The 8618-nt window shown below is 31.6% G+C and overlaps 1 pseudogene; it reads left to right on the forward strand.

The window, feature by feature from the left end:
* The first annotated feature begins 1396 nt into the window (after positions 1–1396).
* Positions 1397–4851, forward strand: LOC124940246 (annotated as a pseudogene).
* The last annotated feature ends 3767 nt before the right edge of the window (positions 4852–8618 follow it).

The raw sequence follows: 8618 nt of genomic DNA on the forward strand, positions 1-8618 counted from the left end.
GTACAAAGTAGAATTCATTAGTCATTTTGCAGATTTATTGGGAAAACTATTATATATGGACCCAATAACAGAAGGAGGAGAGCATCTATCATTTGCTAGAATTAGCATAGAGGTGAATCCTCATAGTATGATAGTGGTTGACAGGAAATGAAAATCTAATGTCATGGGAATCACTTATGAGTGGAGACCGGACGGGTGTGCATTCTGCAATACATTTCAACATTTAAGCACGAAATGTGCTCAAGTAGAAGATACTGAAAGGCCAAGAAGAAAAAAAAACAGGGGAGTCTAAAAGCAAAGAGAAAAATGTGGAGGAAGAGAAAGAAGTAGAAACTAATGAGGACTCTGAATATGAAGAAAGCAGGAGCGTTGAAGAGTTATGGAAATATATTGTATCAGATTGTAGTGCCCTCGCGGGAACGTGGAGAAGAAATCTAAGCACGGAGTAGTACTGGAATATCTGTAGGAACTTGAATTTATCGTTTTTTAAACTCACTAGAATTGAAATCATTGTAATTAGATAATTCATTTACGTTTTTAGCTTTTTAGCTTTTATTTAGAATGTTACGCTTTCAAAATCATTCTAGGCCTGTCTAGAATGATCTCTTAAACTCGTGGTTCTTTTCCCAATTTTTGGAATTTTTAATGAAATAACGCTAAGTCTTTTTTCCCCCAAAAAAAGAAGAAAGCAATGAAATTGAAGAAAATATATTAAGGGAGTTTTTGATGAAGAAGAGAATAAAGATAGCAATAAAACAGAGAATGAAGAAGATGAAGGAAGTTGATTCTCAAACAAGTCAAGCTGTAATACAGGACACTACACCAAAACATACTTTCAACCACGCTTATATGGCAACGCATATTAAGCGTGGGTAAAAGTTAAAAGAAAAAAATACTTTTGCCCACCTTTATATATATACCACCACCTTTAATTTTTTTATATATTTTTTTTAAACATTATAATTTAAATATTCTAAATTTTAATATTTTTTATATTTTATTTTTAAACTTTATAAATATTTTATTTTACTATTTTAATTTTGTAAATTAAATTTGATTTAAAATTTTATTAACATTAAAATTTAATTATTATTTTTATATAAAATTACTTTTAAATTTTTTATATCATTATTAAAAAAAATTATTAATATTTGTCTTTTAATGAATTATTATTTATATATATAAATTAAAGATAATAAAATTAAAAAAATATTATTGTTTACGTATATATATATATATTAAAATAATAAATATTAATAAAATTCAGAATAATAAATATATATTATATTATTATTTATTTAATGTGAAACGTGATATTTTAATTTAAGAAACCCTAATTATTGATCTTTTGAAATTTCATTCTCTCTCTTTAATCTCTCCATCAATGTTGGCCGTGGCTCTAGCTCTTCTTCAAAGACATTTTTCTCAAATCTTACCCTAAATAGTCTCCTTCTTCATAGATCTTTTCTTCTTCAAAGACATTTTTCTCAAATCTTACTCTAAATAGTTTCCTTCTTCATAGATCTTTCTCTTCGATCCATTCACACTGTCATCTCTTACGACCTTCACAAGACTTCCTTACTCCCATTTATAGATCTACGGACCAAAGATCGGGAAAGAAATTTTTAAGGTAAAATCGTCCGTTTATACTGATTTTACCGCGTTTATCAATTTCAATGAGTTAAATCGCGATTTAACTACTTGGCAAATGTCCATTGGAAGGGTGCTGCTGAAATAGTTTTAGCTTCCTGCACCAGATATATCAATGAAGATGATCTCTTGGTACCGATGGATGAAGACAAGGTATGTTAGAATTTCATTTTTTTTTCATTTGCATTTCTGTATTTTAAAACTTACAGAAGCATCTAAGAATCCCCATTAGTCATCCTTGCTGGATTTTTTATTTTCAATAATTGTTTTTTGCTTCTGTAACTAATTAGGTAGGCACTTTATTGACTATCGACTTAATTCTGTCATTGTGTGATCTTAATTCTATTCCTCTCAACTCCAAGTTGATACAAAGAAAATTTGTGGACTTAAATAAGATGTTACTGATGCCTTCCACATTTCAAATTTAACTCCCATCTTGTGAAAATTTTTGTTGCCTGCATTCAGATGTTTTCAGAAGAGCCATTGAAGATATGGCTTCCAGAAGTTTGTGTTGCGATTGAATACAGACCTGAAAATTTCGAAAAAATCCCACATGCTGAGGAGGAACTGTCTACCAGAAGTTTTTGTAAATGATTGATCAACGCAGAATCCTTGTCGACCTGGTGTCAGAGAAGTTGTCCGGCTATGTACAAATGTTGGAGTTAAGGTATGCTAGTATTTACTTTGGTTAAGAGAGTGATAAGGATCGTTGTATGTGAAGTTCATATTTGTGCGCACCACTGTTATATATGGCTGAATTAGTTGAGATTTGTGTTTAAACAGGTGCGCATGGTCATTCGGGATAATATTCAAACAGCTAGAGCTATAGCCCTAGAATGTGGGATACTAGAATCAGATGCAGACACCACTGCACCAAATGTCATTGAAGGGAAAGATTTTCGTGCATTATCCGATGATGAGAAGCTAGAAGTTGCTGAGAAGATATCAGTATGTCATGAGCTGACCAACTCAACTTGGAATTAGTTTGATGTTACTCTTATTATTTAATTAGTTTAAGTAAGGAAAGAAATGATTCTAATTCCATGTGTAGGTAATGGGAAGGTCGTCTCCAAATGATAAGTTGCTCCTTGTGCGAGGCGCAAGAGAGGACATGTTGTTGGTGTAACAGGAGATGGAACCAATGATGCCTCCCGCACTGAATGAGGTATTTGTGTCAAACCATTATGTTTTCCTTGGACAGTGTGCTCTTTAAATTCTTATCTTCTATTGCTTATTTTTTCTACTGTGAAACCAATGAAAATATGAATTTTCTTTGTATGCAATTATGTTTTTCTATCTAGCTCACTATACAAAATACATTTCAAATGTGAATCTTTTACACAGTAGACTTTTTCCCTTTATTCAATTGACCTAGTTGTGAATCTTTAATCAATCTGCTATCGTTATTGTGCATTTTTACAGCTGTTGGATTTTTATTTTTCTCTATTCAGTTGAAATTGTTTGCTACCTTTCTTTTCACCTTTGGAATTTAAAGGTGATATGTTATCCTTGTTTTAGACTGATATTGGTCTCTCAATGGGCATCCAAGGAACAGAAGTCGCAAAAGAGAGTTCAGATATAATAATATTGGATGATAACTTCACTTCTGTTGTGAAGGTTAGTCACTAGTACATGCTGGTTTATTATTAGGTTGAAATATAGACGAACTATGCTTATTAATATGGCTTGATCTCTCAATTGGTTCTTTGCTTTTTGAATTTTCTTGTGCACTCTTGTTGCCTTGTTTTAAAAGCGAGAATTTGTTGCACTGTTTGTTTAAATTGTGAGGAAAGTATTATAATTTGGAATTTGTTCATCGAATGGCATCTCCTTCCTTGCTGTACAGTTTGTTAGATGGGAGCGTTCTGTTTATGAAAACATTCAGAAATTCATCCAGTTTCAACTCACTATCAATACTGTTGCACTTTTTATTAATGTTGTTGCAGCAGTTTCTTCTGGTGATGTCCCTCTGAATGCAGTGCTGGTAATATAATTAATAATCTATGCACGCACTTGATATGAGAAAAAAGAGAAAGAAATAAATAGTAGGTAATTAATGGGTTCTTTTTATTTTGTTTTGTTTGGGAAAAAATTATGATCGAATGAATTCAGCTTCTTTGGGTTAATCTCATAATGGATACACTTGGAGCTTTGGCATTGGCCACTAAACCACCTACTGATCACCTGATGCATCGACCTCCGGTTGGTCGGAGGTGAGTTTGAAAACATAATTGATTCAACCATTTTTGTTCATATTAATAATATTGCTGAATGGTTGATTGCATGAGTATTGTTGTTGTTTTTGTACCTTGATCAGGGAACCGTTGATAACAAATATAATGTGGAGGAACTTGCTAATTCAGGTATATATTATTATTGGGAAGCAGGTGTAATTCCCAGGTGTAAGTTGTTGTTTGATAACTTACAATTTCTAGCTAGCTAGCTAGGACAAGAAATGAATAAAAATATTTTGGTTGGGTAATTTTGTTGGAACACACATACAACTGCAGGCAGCTTATCAAGTAAGCGTCCTGCTCGTTTTGAACTTCCAAGGGGGAAATATCCTCAACTTGAGGCATGATAATCCCGGCCATGCCAAAAAAAATGAAGAACACGCTCATACGCTCATATTCAATGCTTTTGTTATTTGTCAGGTATGTATGATATTAATATATATATACCCTAGGTAGAAAGAAAGAAAGAAAATAAAGAGAAAATGGTTAATTTGTGCAGATATTCAATGAGGTGAATGTAAGGAAGCATGATGAGATGAATGTGTTTAAGGGAGTGACTAAGAACTGTCTCTTCATGTTGATAGTTGGACTAACTATTGTGCTCCAGGTTTGACTCTGATCAATATGTTGTCTTTTTTATTTTAATTTGCATGCATGAATGATGATATAATAATAATAATGTGTTGTTTATGTTGATGATAGGTGATCATAATATTCTCCTTGGGAAGTTCTACTCAATTGTTAGGCTTAGCTGGAAACTGTGACTTGTATCTGTTGCAATTGGATTTGTGAGGTGAGTCGTATTAAATTAATTAATTTGTTGTTAGTAGGTGGTGGGTCAATGCATGCAACACAATAGTTTGGAAAATGATCCCAGTTCCGGAGACACCATTCAGTGATCACTTGTCAAGATTATTCAAGAGTATATTTTCTAAGAAAAAGAAGAATAAAAATGTAGTACCACCACCACCAGGTAAAATTAACTTGAAAGTTTTTTTACTAATAATCATCGTCTACCAGGTAAATATTTTATAATTGTTTTTGCTATTTTCAAAAGACCATTAAGAAGATATCCAGACAGAAATGGAGGAAACAAATTTGCACTGCAAGAGGATATTTATCTAGATTCCAATAATTGAAGATCAATTCATTTCCCTTTTAGCGGTTTAATTGTGAAGAATGAATGATTCAGATGTTATATGCTCGTCTTCATCCTTGAGCTGTCAATTGCATAAAGAAGCAATCAGGTTTTGTTTTTCAAATTTTGTGTCGATTTAATTCACATCAATATACCATCTTTCTTTCTTATCTTAAAAATAATCTCTTTCATATATTTGCAGATGTGGTCTAAGAAGAAGTTGATGTCTAAGAAGAAGATTGAGTGGATAAATACCATATTCTCTATTGAATAAAACTATTTTTTTGTTTGAAATATTTTGATGTGAGAATTTATGCTAATTTTGTTATTATTAAAAATGTTAATTAACTATTTTTGAATGTCCTTTTCAATGAATATTTAATTTCAAACCCTAAAATTTCGAATAAAATTGTTAAAATAAATCAAAAATAAAATAAAAATTGTTTTAAAAAATTATGGACTTTTGGCGACGCTTAAATTGATGTTACCGACGCTAAAATAAGCGTCGCTAAAACATTCGCCCACCCTGCTTATGGCGACGCAAGAATAAGTGTCGGTGAAATTTTTGGCGACGCTTTTATGGGTTGGCAGAAGTCTTTTTAATCGTTGCCGTAGGTCTGTTTTGTTATAGTGGGAAACCAGAGAAGAGGATGCTCAAAATAATCAAGTTGAAATAGATGTTACCAAGGCTGTTGTAGAGGATACCATAGATGAAGCTCAGTGAAACAAAGACAATAATCTTGAAACTGATCTAGAAATTCAACTTGAGAACAACAAGGTGAAGAGTCCAAAACTCCTGAAAAATAATTCTTTCTATCAAATCAAAACAGGTTCATATAAAGAAAGAAATCAAAATGAGAATATATAGTATTCATCAACCTCTTCAGTTTATCCCCTTTTATTGCAAGAGGAAGGAGAAGAGGAAGGACAAAGGGAAGAGGAAGACAATCTGTTGATACAACATGTTAGTATGGAAATAAAAATCCTGATTGGGATAATTAGGATTTGATACAGTTTATAATCTTTGTTTGTAATCTTTGTTTGTATGTTTGATTGCTACTAATCATTTTCTTTAGGGTCGTTTGATTGTCGTCATTTAATCATAGTTAAGGTTTGTCTAGCTTTGATCATTGACCCTTCCACTTTTGAGATTTTAATGAAATGATTTTAACCGTTTTCCAAAAAAAAATAAAATATAATAATGATAATATCATAATTTATAATATTATAATAATATCTTACATATATATTATTATATATTATAAGAATAATATAGATACTGTTGTGGAAAACTAATAGATAAAAGAAGAAACAAAAAGAAAGAACACACTAAGCAATTTGATAACGGAGTTCAGTCAAATGTTACATACGTCTCCGAGCACTAAGACTATCAATTAATAAGAAAGAAGAGATACAAATATTGAGTGCATCAAATAAAAGGGAGTATAGTTTCTTTTATAAATTGAGAAATTTCTTACACTACCATCATCTTCCGATGTGAGATTCAAATTATGAGGAGAGTTTATTTTATATACTAAGAAACTTCCCTACTCTCATCATCATCCGATGTGAGATTTAATTGTGCCAAAACTCAACAAATCTCCACATTGACACAATATGCAATACAAAAATTTTTATCACTAAAAAATAATTCTTAAGTTTTTCCAATTGGCGTTCTTCAACGTCGACTCAAACGCGCAATATATTTACCAAACCTAAACAATATTTAAATTTAGTTTTTTCTATGTCTTTCATCTCGAACTCTTTACTCAATTGAGCATTCAATTTATCAATTTCATATTGGCTTTTTGATGTTATCAAAATATCATCAACATACAAGAGTAGATAAATATAAAACTCGTCTTGCAATTTGCGCAAATACACATAGGAATCAAATTTGCTTCTTGTGTACTTGTTGTTCATCATAAACATGTCAAATCGTTTGTACCATTGTTTCATCGATTGTTTCAACCCGTACAATGATATGGTCAACTTGCAAACCAAATTTTCTTTATCAGCGCCTTTGAATCCATCTAGTTGAGGCATGTAGATTTTCTTCTTTCAATGACCGTGTAGGAATGCGGTATTTACATCCAGTTGAGCTATCTCCAAATTTATCTGCACTACCAATGACAACAAAATTCTAATGAAAGTGTGTTTACAAATTTGAGAAAATACTTCATTATAATCAACTTTTTCATTTTGAGTGTAGTCTTTATATACCAATCTTGCCTTATAGCAAACATTAATTTTATCGGGAAATTCTTCTTTATTTGCAAAGATCCATTTACAACCAATAACATTCTTCCCTTTTGATAGATGCGTAAACTTTCATGTCTCATTCTTCTGAAAATATTGCATATCATCTTCCATATTAATTTTTTTTTTGGAAAAATCTTCCATATTAACTTTCTATTTACCATTTCAGTATTTCGAATGGCATATGAAAAGGTGAATGAAACATCATTGATGACTGGAAATGCATAACTCACCATGTCAACAAACCGATCTAGTTTTTGAATAACTCGTCTTGATTTATTCATAGTAATTGATTCACGTTATTTTTGAAGGTTCTTGGGTCGGAACCTCTTCCTCGTATGACACTTCGTCTGTCGGCGGAGAGTCATTTGCAGTTGGACTTATCTTTATCTTGTCAAACTCTACCTGTTGTAGAGTACATTCATTTTTGTCTAGTGTTACTTTATTGAACATTGAAGATTCGTTAAAAATAACATCTCTACTGATAATTATTTTCTTTGCATCTAAACACCAAATGCGATATCCTTTAACTCCAGTATTAAATCTAATAAAAAGAGCATTTTTTTCTTGTTGATCTAACTTTGATTCAAATAAATGTTAATATGCTAAGAATTAAAAATATACAAAAAATCACAATTAGTTGCAAGGTTTTCAGACCATACTTCTAATAGAGTCTTGCCACCAAGTGTAGATGATGGTAGGCGATTTATCAAATCTTGAGCGTATGCCACATCCTCTGCCCAACATTTCTCGTCTAACCCAGCATTAGACAACATACAAATAACTTTCTCCACCAATGTCATGTTTATACTTTCACCATTCTGTTGTGGTGTTTTTCTGATTATGAAGTGTCGAACTATGCCACAATTTTGGCATAACTTTTAGAATTGATCGTTTTTGTATTCGCCATTATTATCAGTTTGGAGAATTTTGAAAAATATTTTTGTGCTTTTCAACTTAAGTTTTCTATTTAAGGAAATCTCAAACACTTCACTTTGTTCTTCATAGTAACACCAATACTCTTCAATAAAAATCATTAACAAAATTAACAAAATAATTTCTACATCTAAGAGATGGGATCTTGACAAGTCCCCAAATATCTGAGTGCACATAGTCCAAAATACCCTTGGTGTTATGGATAGCAGTGCCAAATTTTACTCGCCTTTATTTTTCCAAAACACAATGTTCACAAAAATCTAATTCACAAAGGTTTGTACCTGCTAGAATTTTTGCTTGACAAAAGTTTGCATAGATTTCTCACCAGGATGTCCCTAACGCATATGCCATAACTTTGTTGTCTCTAATTCCTTATTTTATTTTATTTTATATTCTCACAT

This window comes from Impatiens glandulifera, chromosome 5 (genome assembly GCF_907164915.1).
Source record: "Impatiens glandulifera chromosome 5, dImpGla2.1, whole genome shotgun sequence".
Classification (NCBI taxonomy): domain Eukaryota; kingdom Viridiplantae; phylum Streptophyta; class Magnoliopsida; order Ericales; family Balsaminaceae; genus Impatiens; species Impatiens glandulifera.